The following is a 13,138-nucleotide window of genomic DNA, read 5'->3' as shown; positions in this document are numbered from 1 at the left end:
CACATCATAAGATGCAGTTTTTCGCTCACCATTATTCCCTGAACGTCAGCTGAACTTGTGTATGGCAAAAAGCCAGACATGATGCCTTTTATCTAACATTATGTTATAAAAATGCTGCGAATGGTTTTAAAAGATAACCAAAAAAGGTTATACAGTGGGTAAAATAATTATTGATCATGTCAACTTTTTGCTCAGTAAATTTGTTTCTAATTAGCCTATAGATATTAAATTTAACATCAGGCTGTTTGTTCCTTACTGATGGCTTATAAAAAGTGTTCTCATCACAAAAGTAGCACCAACCAATGGGTAAAAGCAAAAAGATCTCTCTTGACCTTTTGCAACCTTGTTGTTAAACATACATTTGGCATTGGTTACAGAAATGTGTCTAAACTTCTGAATTCTCCAGTGAGCATCATTGGGGCCATAATCTAGAAGCGGAAAAAACATAATTACACCATGAACAAGCCGTGATCAGGGGCTTCTTGCAAGAATTCTGTCAAAAGACAAATTACAACATAATTAAACAAGCTTTTCAAGAGCCAAATGACAACTTGGTGTGAGCTTCAGAAAGACCTGGAATTAGCAGGAACAACCTCTAAACCCAATCACTACACAAGACTCCACTGCTGCAGGAAAAATATGTAAACACTGGTTTAATGTTTGCTGCAAAACATGTGAATGTCAATGAAATACTCAACAGATATAGTCTGGTCAAATGAGACCAATTTATACTCTTTGGATATCGTTGAACACAGCATGTTTGGAGGTAAAACGGCAATAAACATCACCACAAAAAACCATTACAACAGTAAAGTTTCATCATGGTGTGTGTCTGTTTTCTTCATCTAATTGAAGGAAGGATGAAGACACATTTACTGAGACATTGTTAATTAAAATCTAAAGGGATATTTCAGCTAGACAAAGATCCCAAACACACCCAAGGCAACTGAACGTTTGGAGAAAGGCCATAAAGCTGTTAGAATGGGCCATTCACAAATCTTAAGATCAGAGTGCATAGAAAGGACCGCCAGAGTCATCAAGATTTGAAGACAGTGAGGAAGAATGGGTCAAAATCACACTTCAGCATTTCATCCAGCTAGTCTCTCCAAACAGGAGACGTGAAGTTGTCATAACTAAAAAAGGCTTTTCCTACTAAGCATTGAATACATTTCAGTAAGTGTGTTCAAAATGTATAACCTGTGCCATTCCACTTTTATTGTACTAAACTAAACTATTTAGATTTCTTTGTATGTGTGGATTGCTTGGGTTGTAACTGACATCTGATGTGAACTTCATGTCAACAGTCACATTAGAAAAATATTTACTGAACAAAATGTTGAAATGTTCAGTACGTATTTTCCTATTCCTGTCTTTCTCTCGAAATATTTCTTCATTTGAACTTTAAATCCAGAACCTCCTGCAGGTCTGCTTGCATTAAATGAAACCTATCTCTCCAAACAGGCAAAGGCTTAATGAAAAGAGCTTTAGGTCATAGACCATTAATATGCTAACACATATTAACCTGCACTTACTCACCACTCTCCTAATTTAGCCCAAACCCAAATCTGAGCTATTTACCCCTGGTGTCATCACTAAACGAGGATTATCTCCATTATCGGCAAAAGTTGAGGATTTCCTCCTGTAAAAAGTGAGCTGCTTTCATATGCCCCACCCACCTCCCATAACAAGCTCTGCCTGAATACCGTTAATGTTGTTACACAATGGAATTACCCATTTTATATCAAATAAAAACCGACATTCATGCAACATTCCGCCAACAATGGTCGGCTTTTATTCCCCAAAACACAACAACATTGTGTTCCACTACAATGACTGGTTGTGTGAAAAGACACCACAGCTGCTGGATGTAACAACCGGGGGAAAAAAGGGAATGGATCAACTATGTTTTTAATGACATGGCTCACTCAAAGACAGAATGATATAACTTAAAGAAAACATATGCAGCTAAGTAAGATAAAAAATAAATAAAACCATATATGAGGCAGCAGCATCTTTACAGAATTCTGTAGGAATGGATGCTTCTAGGTCAAACAAACTGTTGTCAAGGGTAGTTATTTTGATAAAACCAGGTAACAGCAAGGTTTTGGCTGAATGTTTCGAATGTTTGCTCATGCTGCAGGGGTATGACAGGTTGCAGGTTGACAGTTTGGTGTCAGCTCTTTATTCCTGGCCCGGTTAAGATGAGGGCACGGTGAGAAGCCCGGGAGGAGCAGGGGCAGCCTGGTAGACAATGCAGTGGAGGCATCTAAATCAGGCCTCAGGGAGGAGCCAACTGCAGGGTTAGAGTGTGTAAGCAAACATCCTAGAATAGACTGATAACAGGCATAATGTGGTGAAGGATGGCTGAGTGATTTAAGTCAGTGATGCTTATGGGACATATTGCATCAACTACATGAAAAGAGACAAGTAAACCTGACCGAAGCTAACGAAGACAAAAAGAGCATTGCGAAATGTATTCATATCCATTGAATTTTTTTTCCATTTTGTCACATTTATGTTATCCAATTAGCCTCAGAAAACAGCTAATTAGTAAAGTTAGTTGAAATGTAATCTCTGTACAAATGTAGCTGTTCTGTGAAGGCATCAGAGGTTTAGTAGAGAACAGATTTATGAATACCAGCGAAACACAGTATGTTTAAAGCAAAGTTAGGTTATACAGCAATATCCCAAGCTTAAAACATCTCACAAAGCACTGTTCAATCCATCATCCAAACATGGGAAAAGTATGGCAAAACTGCACGTCTGGGCCAATAGGCCATGTGGGTCTCTACCTAACCCACCAGGCTGGGCAAGGAAAGGGGTTTTTTTATAGCAGAGAGCCCCAGGTTACTCTGGAGGAGTAGCATAGATTCAAAGCTCAACTGGTAGAATCAGTCAACAAGAAAACTATTGGTTGCAAATATCTGTCCTTTATGGCGGAGTGACAAAAACAAAGCCATTGTTTAAAGATAGCTATAGTTTGCAGTTTGCCACAGGCTTTGTAGGAGACAGAGAAAACCTGTGGAAGATGTTCTGGCTAAAATGATCTCCAATCCTTTAAAATGAAAAACAAAACTAAAGAAACATGGAAGAAAATGAAAGACTGCCATTTGATTGGATCGAAGAATAGCCAGAATAGCAAAGACTCAGCCAATGATCAGCTCTAGGGTGATCAAAGGTCTAGAGTTAACGGTGAGTACTGTGGCAATTAGAAGATGCCTGTGTGAAGGTAATCTATTGGCAAGAAGTCCCCGAAAAGTCACACTGCTGAAAAAAAGACATGCTGAGGAGGACAGTTTGCCAAAGAACACATCAACTGGCCTGAAGAGAAATGGAGAAATATTTTGTGAACTGATTAAAGTAAAATTGTTCTTTTTGAGTCCAAGGGCTGCAGACAGTTTGTCAGATGACCCCCGAACACTGAATTGAAGCCACAGTACACTCTAAAGACAGTGAAGCACAGTGGTGCAAGCATTGTGATATGGTGATTTTTCTCTTACAATGTTGTCAGGCCTGTTTATGGCATACAAGGGATAATGGATCAGTTTGCATACATCAAACTATTTGAAGCGGTCATGTCATCTTACGGCAAACAGGAAAAAATTCTTGAAATGTGTATTTCTACAGGACCACAACCCCAAACACACCATTAAGCGAACAGCATCTTTATTTCAGACCAACAAAAATCTAAGTTCTGGAGTGGCCAGCCCAATCCCCAGACCTCAATCTGATTGAAAACCTGTGGGGTGAAATAAAAAAAATGCTGCTTCTGAGGCAAAACCAAGAAATGCAGAAGAATTGTGGAATGTTGGCAAATCATCTTAGGCTGGAAGACCTGTTCACAGGTGCCAGAAAATGGTCGACTCCATGCAATGCAGATGTGAAGCCGTTCTTAGAAACTGGTTATACAACTAAATATTATATTAGTGATTCACAGGAATGATAAATCCTAAAGATCTTTCTGTCAATACGGTAAATATTTGACTTTTTTAAAGAAAAATGCAGACACTGCTATTTTGTAGAACAGCCCAATGTTAATTTTTCTTCAAATTCTGTAATGTGATTAAAAGATTGATACATTTTTGTACATGGTTAACATAATGTGCAGTGGACCCAAAGCATGGAAATAAAAACTATTGTAAGGATTTTGAGCTTTACTCACGTTTTTAAAAACACTGCTATTAATTTGAACACAACTGTATGTTTACAGAATATAGTACTTTAAAATGTTGGTTGCTCGATGCAGGTTGTCTGAGTTGATGGAAGGATGAATTGAGATAAAACAGAGCAATCTGGTTCCCTTGGTTTAAATAAAAGAATACTGTTGTGTTTAAATGCCCCAGTCACACTCTGATCCACCCCCCTTTTCTTTTTTTTCAGACCTACGACCCATCCTCAAGCCGGTAAAGAGAAGAAATCGACGTCAAAGTAATTTTGTTCTTTTTATTTTTAATCAGATAAGTGTATTTGGAGGTCTGGGCAGGATGAGGCATAGTTAAGGTGATTTTGGGGCAATCAGCCGTTAGTGGCTAAAGGGGCGCGGCCCCACCTTTCTACCAGCTGATCACCACCATCGAGACGGATCAGCGCTCCAAGAAGGCTTCCCTGTACAGTGGTTCTGCTCCACTTTCCAAGTTAACCCAGATTACACATTTTGGCCATAAAACTGCTGGCTTGATCTTCATAGACACTCAATGTGCATATATTTTATTTTATTATAATTTTTAGATAGTCATTTTACTCCTTTTCATTACATTTTTATATGTACAGAGCTGGTTGGGGGCGCAACCAGATACAGCAAATTTGCAAAAAAGTGACAGAGCCCTAAATCAGCTCATTCTGAAAGGAGCTAAAAAAAGGGGGAACTGAGAAGGTGAAATCTCATTATCCGAGAATGATTCTGTGCAAAAAATGTAATGTTTAAAAGGAAGCATAATAGGTCACCTTTAAAGTATTGACTTGGGTGACTGAATGCATGATTACAATTGTACGCTACTCTGTTTTGGTCTTTAATAGAACATCCCAATTAAATCTGTATATCATTGTAATGTGATGAAATTTGAAAACTCTATGGGGTGTGAATACTTTTTTTTAAGAAACTGTAGATGCTTAAAAATCCACAGAAAGAAATCACAGAAATATCAAATATATGGAATCATCAGACACCAAAACAACTACATTCTTAAATATCGTGGCGAGGAACCAAAAAAGGACAACAAGCCCCTGTTCTAAAATAACCTACAAGAGCTACGCCTCTTCTGTTCCCAGTCTCCTTGGATCTCTAACTGACCCGAATGGGTGTGCACTTGGCAGGGCTCTGTTCTGCATCTGTTAGAAGTGTGCAGGCGCTTCTGAGGAATGACAAGCCCATCGCACTCAGCAAACAGCATAGCTTGGAAGACTGTTTATCTACGTGACATCACCGTGTCCAGCGGATGGGCCGCCTCGCTTCCTGAGGAAGTGCGTCTCTTTTCAACTGGACGGTTGTCGCAAGTGTTTCCAATCAGGAACATGTTTGTCCCGAGGGGAAGAGGTCAGAGGCATGTTTTCTTTTTTTTTTTAGCTGAGGAATAAAGTGCCTGAGGTGTTTCAAGTCACATTTTACTTAGTGACCCGGCATTTTTTCCTTCTACAAGTACAACAGTGACTCAGCAGCAAAACGTGTGGATTATCCAAAGGTTCATGTGCCCTCTGGAAACTTGCCATCCATCAAGAGAGTCCCATTGATCTCAGCAGACATTACAGTTTGGCACAGTTACAGCATAACCTACTGAAGCAATGAAAATTTACCATCACATCAATTGAGAGAAGTTTCAGCATTTAATATAAAGCAGTGCTCATCACCACGTTGCAACCCCATGTGCCGTGTCAAGAAGGCACGTCCTCCTAGACAGAGCAGTAATGAAGGCACCATGAGTTAATGAACAAAGGTTCAGCCAAAAAAAAAAAAAACCCCACTGGCATAATTTTGTTAAACATACTCCGTGGCACCAGTTGTTTTGCTTTCATGAACGGCAGACAATAGTGTGTGGGCTGCCAAGATATTCGCTCTACATTGCTTCGCTCCAAAACTTATTACAGTCAGACTCTACTGGCACTGAAATCAAAGGCAAGATGGGTTAGAGAAGAAAAAAGGGGTTGGAGTCAGGGTGTGTTTGTGAGGCAGTGGGTGGGGTAGTTTTATCCCACCATATTCCAAAAGATCACAGGTCTGCAAGTCTCATTTCATGCTTTTGAGAAGCAGCCCAGTTTTGTATTTGTCCTCCCTGTTTAAAACGGAGTAAAAACAGAGGGATACTGATGATGTGACTGTAATTGTGTCAGTAGAATTCTTTTCCATTGTGCAACAAGGCTTAGCTCGGTTCAGCTCTTACACAGCGATTTGACGTCAAGGGATTTTCTCCATCTGAGCGCATCCTAAAGGGGTGTGAAAGGCACACTGCATCTCAAAAGCACATGGTATAAAATTCACTTTTTTGTGAAGCAACAAAATGAGACCTTGATAGCTCATTTCAATACTTTTGTTAACCTTAATGTGACATTTATCTACTTCAATTCAACTGAAAAAACAAACAAATCAGACGGAAACATAAAAAAGCTGGTTACATAAGTATGTGCACCCTTGAATTAACACTTTTCAGTCAATTTCAGCATTCAGTCTTCTTTAGTTCGAATGTATCATAATACCACATCTTGACTTATCAATAGATGATAACAGTACCTTGCAAAGGTTCTCGTGTCCAGAGGTAACCTGCCAGATTTTCTGGATTCGGGTACACCATTCCAAAACTTTAAATCTTCTCTTACAAAGTCATTTTTATTTGGAGGTACGATTGGACTCATAGTGCTTTTCCACCAAAAGAGCTCTTGTTCATTAACCAGTTTGGTTCAGGTACCTTTGAACTTTGGTGTTTTGTTGAGCAACAACGTGGGTTTCCACCAGTTTTAAGTAACAAATCATGCATTATCAACAGAAGGCATTACACAATGCAGAAGGAAAGTGTAGTAGTACAGTAAAACCAGAACAGGCTCTAAACCACCTTGGATGAAGACGGGTACTTGTAATTTTAAAAAACGAAATGGTTGTAGAACATTTCTGCTGCTCCTTCAGTTTTGGTGTCTTGGCAGCCTCCTACACTCATTATGCAGTGGAATTGTTTTGTACCCTTTTCTTGATATAGACATTTGTACAAAGAGATCATTTGTAAACTCTCTGGAAAATATAGCTAAATGTTTCAGGATATCTGTCCTATTAAAGCTGATAAAAGTTCTGAAATTATGTTGTTTTGAACAAATGGAGGTTAAAAACTTTTGAGAACTGCCTTAAACCTAAAGTACAGATTTTTAAGCATGCTAATCTCCATGGCTACACATGGCCGTGGGCTTCACCTGCCTTGAACTACTCCCAGCCCTGTGCCATTCCTGAGCCTGCCAAACAGGCTTCATGGTAATTAGTGTCTGTCAAGGTCTAGGGCTTTGCTAGAGATGACAGTGGCATGGTTTATCAGCCAGAAACAGTGTGATCAAAGGGGCAGCACACTCTGCCTTTCTGCTAATCAGATGTGGACTCAGCATGCCTTCTGCTCAGCACCACGGAGGGGAAGGCAGCAAACAACCCAACATAAACATTTCCTCCCAACACAGATCCCCAACTCATGCCTCATCAGCAGCCACTTTAATAAATCGGGAATGCTGCATCCGATATGCTGCAAAACCAGTGAGGCGTGTTTCACCAGAGGAAAAGAAATTTGTTCTCTATGATGGACAGTGTGATGAAGGTAGAAAACGACTACAAAAATACATAATATTGAACAGACTGCGGGTATCTCACGGTCCCCAATAAAGCAGACGAGCAGGAAACATAAAGACTGCCTTGGCCCTCCGCCAGCCAGGATCCAACATAATTTACGCTGAGCTGTAATTTCATGCCTCAGATTCTGCCTCCTCCCGCTTGCAGACGTCAGGAGCTTTCACACGTTTCTGTCTGGCTTCATCTGCCAGCGTCCTCCTTCACGACTGCGTCACCTCTGCTCTGACATCACCATGCGACATCAGCCAAGACCTCAGAGGGGATTCCTGTAGCCAGGCAAAACATTGTATGACTTTCAAAGGCTACAGCAACCCGGTGGCAGACACTCATTTTCCTGATGTGCCACTCAGAACAGACGCTGTTGATCGGCAGAGACAAGACAGAGCTGTTTACTACTGAACATGATTGAGATACTATGCATTAGTTATCATTAAAGAACTTATCTGGCTTCTAGGAGCGTTAGTGAAAACTGAACCCATGTGATTCATTTCATAGCTGTGGAGGGCCCTTCCAGTTTTGCTGACCAGGCCTTTCCTCTCACTGCTAGAAGGAATTAATTAGCTGCTTCCCCTCCTAATATGCTCCCCATCCCAGCAGGCTCCACACCCTTGTTCCTCGGGGCAACTAGCAAACCCTTGTGTTCCCACAAGATCCTAGTTTTAAGAGATGTGCAAAATATGCCCCCAGATAGCACAAATGTACCTCTGTACACACCCATATACTTCAATCGCAATCTTATATTCAAAAAGCCAGCCCAGGGGTGTTGATGTGGGCTACATTTCTGTAGTAGTTTGGGTGTTAAACTCCTAAGCTTCTATAGACCACAAATATGCTGCTGAGATCAGAAAATATGTCTGTGCTGACATTTACTAACAGCTTTTGATGTTGGCTCACTGAGCTGTGAAAGGTCCCGCGGTGAGCAGGAACAGATCGCGTTTGGGTAATAATAAGAGTCCTGGTGTAAATACAACACACAACACCTCCTATAAGTATAAGCCCTTTTTTGAGTGCTCATATATGGGTGTTTAGGTGAGAGGATATAAGAAAGGTCCTCAGTTATAGGAGCAGTGCTGTAATAAAGTAAAGAATCAGACTTTCAGTGCCGGATAAAATCATGTTCGTACACACCTTTCATTGGAAAATTCCACATTATATCAAGCACAAATTTCCAGCTGCCACAGTTAACTTTAGGTTTACCTATAAACTGTAAACTAAAAACAAAAAAACTGTTTATTTAAGATGGATGGATGGATGGAAGCAGAAAGATTGACAGATGGGTGATGAAATAGAAGGATGACAGACGGATGGATGGAGACAAAGATTGGCGGACAGATTGACAAATAGACAGATGGGTCAAAAGATGGAGAGATGCATGTGTGGATAAATTGAAGGACAGATTTATAGAAATTAATAGATAGATAGATAGATAGATAGATAGATAGATAGATAGATAGATAGATAGATAGATAGATAGATAGATAGATAGATAGATAGATAGAAGGTACAGGTTATTAGTCTGATGGATGGACAAATCAATATATGGCTGGAAAGATTAAAGACTCAATGGACAGATGAATGAGAGAATGGACAGAGAAACAGACAGACCAGATGGACAGGTGCACATGGATGACACTTCCAAGAACTTTGTTTTCTTTAAAAATGAATGTCTGTTATTAACTATTGTTCTGTCTTCTTCTGACCTTCACAGGTGTTTGAGCATACATCTGTTGGGTTCCAATGAAACCTTTAGGAACACACAAATCCTTCCCTAACATGATAAACTCAAGACCTGGTGTGGTAGATATACATAAAAGCAAATATTATACTCCAGCAGCATATATTCCCAACTTCATATATTTGCCATTGAGAAAATACTCCATGAGACAGAGTTAAAAATAAAGATATTTTTCCATACCAATTTTTCTTTTTCTACAATTAACCACACCTGAAAAATAACTGACTCACATTCTAAGTTTTTCTAAACTTTTCCAGACCCGGGTCCCTGAGCATCAATTACAATTTATATGAAATAAAGTTATTGAGCCATTGTAAACACAAATAGAGAGACAGGGACGATCAGAGCAAAAATGTTTTAGGCCATCCACCCTTGCAGGTTATTTAAATCAGCAGTTAAATTTAAGGCAGAATCATATCATTTATCCATTTCTGCAGACTGACAGCAGGGTTGCTGCTTTACTGTCCACGGCAGTCTGCGTGCAAGCGACTGCATGTGGATGAAGGAGAGGAGAGGTCAAGCTGCAGCCATCATCATGCAAACATACTGCAGGTGTGACAAAGTGACAACATACAAACATCAAAGCAGCCTAAACTTGGCACAACGTTTGCCAGTGGCGGCTATTCGCAGCTCATTTCCATCGACATTTGGTCGCCCACCGCATCCGGGCAGAACTGCACACACAGCCGGAGCCGAAGGGGCTGTCGCCGCGTCGTTACGGAATGATTGATAAGCCTGGAGAAGAAGATGCTAACCTCGCTCTGGTTCCGTGGCAGGTCGGTATCGACGGCCCCGAAGAAGCGCGCTGTGCACAGATATGGAAAGATGGCGAAAATGCCTCCGAACCTCCGTCTGAATAAGGTTTCACTGAGTAAACAACACATCCCGATCAGATAAACCAAAGTCATGAAAACATCAACGTATGAGAGAGGGTCCTTGGTTGAATTCGGCGTGTTGGTCCTCCAGCACACATGCTGTGTTTTATAACTGCCTCCATCACAGAACACCGATGAGGACGTGAAGGAGCTATTTTACAAGTTAAAACTAGATATCAGTAACTGTTGTTGGAGTATTTAAACACGCTTTCTGGATGTAAGCCAAGGATGAAGCGTTTTCATTCCACTCTCCAGTCAGTGTGTTCACCTTGAGTTAAGTCTATGAACGTGAGTAGGGAAAGATAAAACCGCGTAATTTTGTAGGAATGTGTCTCTTCGACATCTGAGGGCTAACGCTAGCCCGGTTAGCTCCATCAGCAATCTTTAACCTTCAGCTGATGGGAGCGCGTCCGCAAACAGCGGCTGCAAGTTTCAGCAGAGAGATAGAGAGAGAGAGAGAGACCGCCATCCTCCCCAGCTGGCGTCGCCTCCTGACGCCGCGTCTTTCCGGGAAGAGTCGCGGTTTCAGTCCGCGGAGGAGCAGGAAAGGACAGCCAGTCAGGAGAGACCTCAGTCCGAGGCAGCTGGCTCGGCTCGACTCGACTCGGCTTTAACTTGTGGGAGGACAGCTGGAAGATTGTTGAAGGAGACGAGACCGTCTGTCTGCGTCCAAACAGCAGCAGCAGCAGCAGCTCAGCCGCTGCATGTGTCGTGACATGAGCAAAATAACACACACAGACACACACACACATATATGTACCCCAAAATGTCAGAATATAAAACGTAGCTCGACTTGGAGCCACTTTTACCTGTAAAATGCGTCGCTGCGTCGCCGCCTAGTCCCCAGCCTTCAACCCAGCCGCTGGTCTGGACGGACTGAGCTGAGCTGGGATCTACTGAGGGAACAGCCCCTCTTTACTACAACACAGCTCTGTGGAAACATCCCTCTTCTCTCACCGACAGGCAGCTGGATTCTGCCCAGCAATAAGGTCACTAAACTTCCCGCACTTCAGGACAAACCCAGCTGTGTTTCCATCCATGCACATCGGAGAAATTCAAATCGTAAACAATCTGCATACATTGGCATACCTGACAGGATGTTGACGTTGGCCTATTAAGGTCAGGATTGCTTGATAAGACAAATGCTGATTGTCACCTTCTCAGAATGTTTATGTAATCAAGGCTGGTGTTCTGTCCGGGCCCGGGAGAATTTTACTTGGGAGCCCAGCTTTAGTTAATGTTGTGTTTTATCTGATCTCAGCATCTTCTGAATTCCAAGTTAGAAAAATCCTCGTGAAGTAAGAATTCTCACCTGGAATATCAAATTAGGAGAGTTTAGGAAATTTTGTGAGGGGTAAAGAAGTAGTTTCTAACATGTCGAATCATCAGTATATTTTTTGGTATATTGGTACATGAATTTACAGATTTGTAGGATGTTTAAAAAATCCTAAGAAAGATCTGAAGTTTCAACTTCTGCCTTAGCAACAAACCTAATTAAAACACATGAAACTCATGAGTAATAATTAGTGGCCTCCATCTGGCCTGCTCTTACAAGAGTTTCTGGAGGCCCTGCTGTCCCCAAACAAGCTCCAGGTAATAATCCAGTATGACCCAATTTGGCTGCTGCACATGTGATGCACTAGGAAATCGGACATTGATTATTACTGGTTATTCAGATTATTTGGCGCTGATAGATTATTGGCTAGTTGGAATTTTTCCATCTTTTTCCAATCAGTGATTGCACCATTACCACCAGCATTACCACTGAAGACAGCCTTCAGTGTGGAAGTTGTTCATATGAAAGAATACTCCTATTTAGCAATTTTCAATGTTAGTAAGGCGTTTAAAAATAAAATCAGACGAAGCACAAAGATGTGAGCTATTTAGAAGAAAACTTTATTTTCTACAGCACATAAGACCATGTCTGGGGTTCAGTCAGGCTTCGAAAGACAGCGAAATTTCAGCAGACAAAAGGATATATAGTATACAGTATATAGCAAAGTTTCACTGTTTTAGCATTGTGAGCTTTGGAGTCTTTTGACAATCTCGAGTACGGAGTAGGGCTGCACAATATAAGAAAAAAACATGTAATTGAGATACTATTGCTGAGTATTGTGATAGCAGATCAGTTATGATTAAATCACATTTTTCTTACTATTTTTTCTTCTTCTTTTCATTTATCACAATGTCCCACTCCTCTATTCAAGCGGTACCATCTCGGCCACTAAAAATATCCATCAGGTGTGGGCATCGAGGGCAGGGAAAGCCTGTCCAGGAGGTCAACTATATTATTTTCATCCATAATTTGCATCCATGCCACTTGAAGTACAATATCCCGCCAAATATTGCAAATGATATATACATGTATGCTTGTGCCAGTTTAAAGTGTCAACTCCAAATCACTTTGTTTGGTTTTAAAATTATACTATTATACTTTTCTCTCTCTCACACACACACACACACACACACACACACACACACACACACACACACACACACACACAAAGTGTCCTCCTATCATTATAGGGACTTTGCATTGCCTTCCATTTATTGCTATAGCCTAACCCTAACCAAAGGTTTACAAGAAACAAAGATTAGAAACTGGCATTCAGTTAGTCTGAATCAGACAATTCATATATCTTTAATTCCTTGGCACTCATTGGACCCTACAATATTTGTTTATTTTTGAACATGTTCCTTTTTGTTAAAATGCAAACA

At 40.8% G+C, this 13,138-nt stretch overlaps 1 protein-coding gene across 2 annotated transcripts in view; it reads right to left on the bottom strand.

Annotated features, from left to right (window-relative positions):
- jcada (junctional cadherin 5 associated a) overlaps positions 1-12,854 on the bottom strand; it is a 39,750-nt gene extending 26,896 nt beyond the window's left edge. Inside the window, exon 1 of one of the 2 annotated variants that reach the window (XM_047349405.1) lies at positions 10,301-12,854. The gene's annotated coding sequence lies outside the window, so the exon portion shown is untranslated. The remainder of the gene's footprint in view (positions 1-10,300) is intronic. The other variant, XM_047349404.1, reaches the window with a different exon arrangement.
- Positions 12,855-13,138: the final 284 nt, after the last annotated feature.

The sequence above is a fragment of the Girardinichthys multiradiatus genome, chromosome 21, assembly GCF_021462225.1.
Source record: "Girardinichthys multiradiatus isolate DD_20200921_A chromosome 21, DD_fGirMul_XY1, whole genome shotgun sequence".
Classification (NCBI taxonomy): Eukaryota; Metazoa; Chordata; class Actinopteri; order Cyprinodontiformes; family Goodeidae; genus Girardinichthys; species Girardinichthys multiradiatus.
The sequence above is the reverse complement of the archived record's forward strand: the minus strand, read 5'-3'. Positions and strand labels throughout refer to the sequence as shown.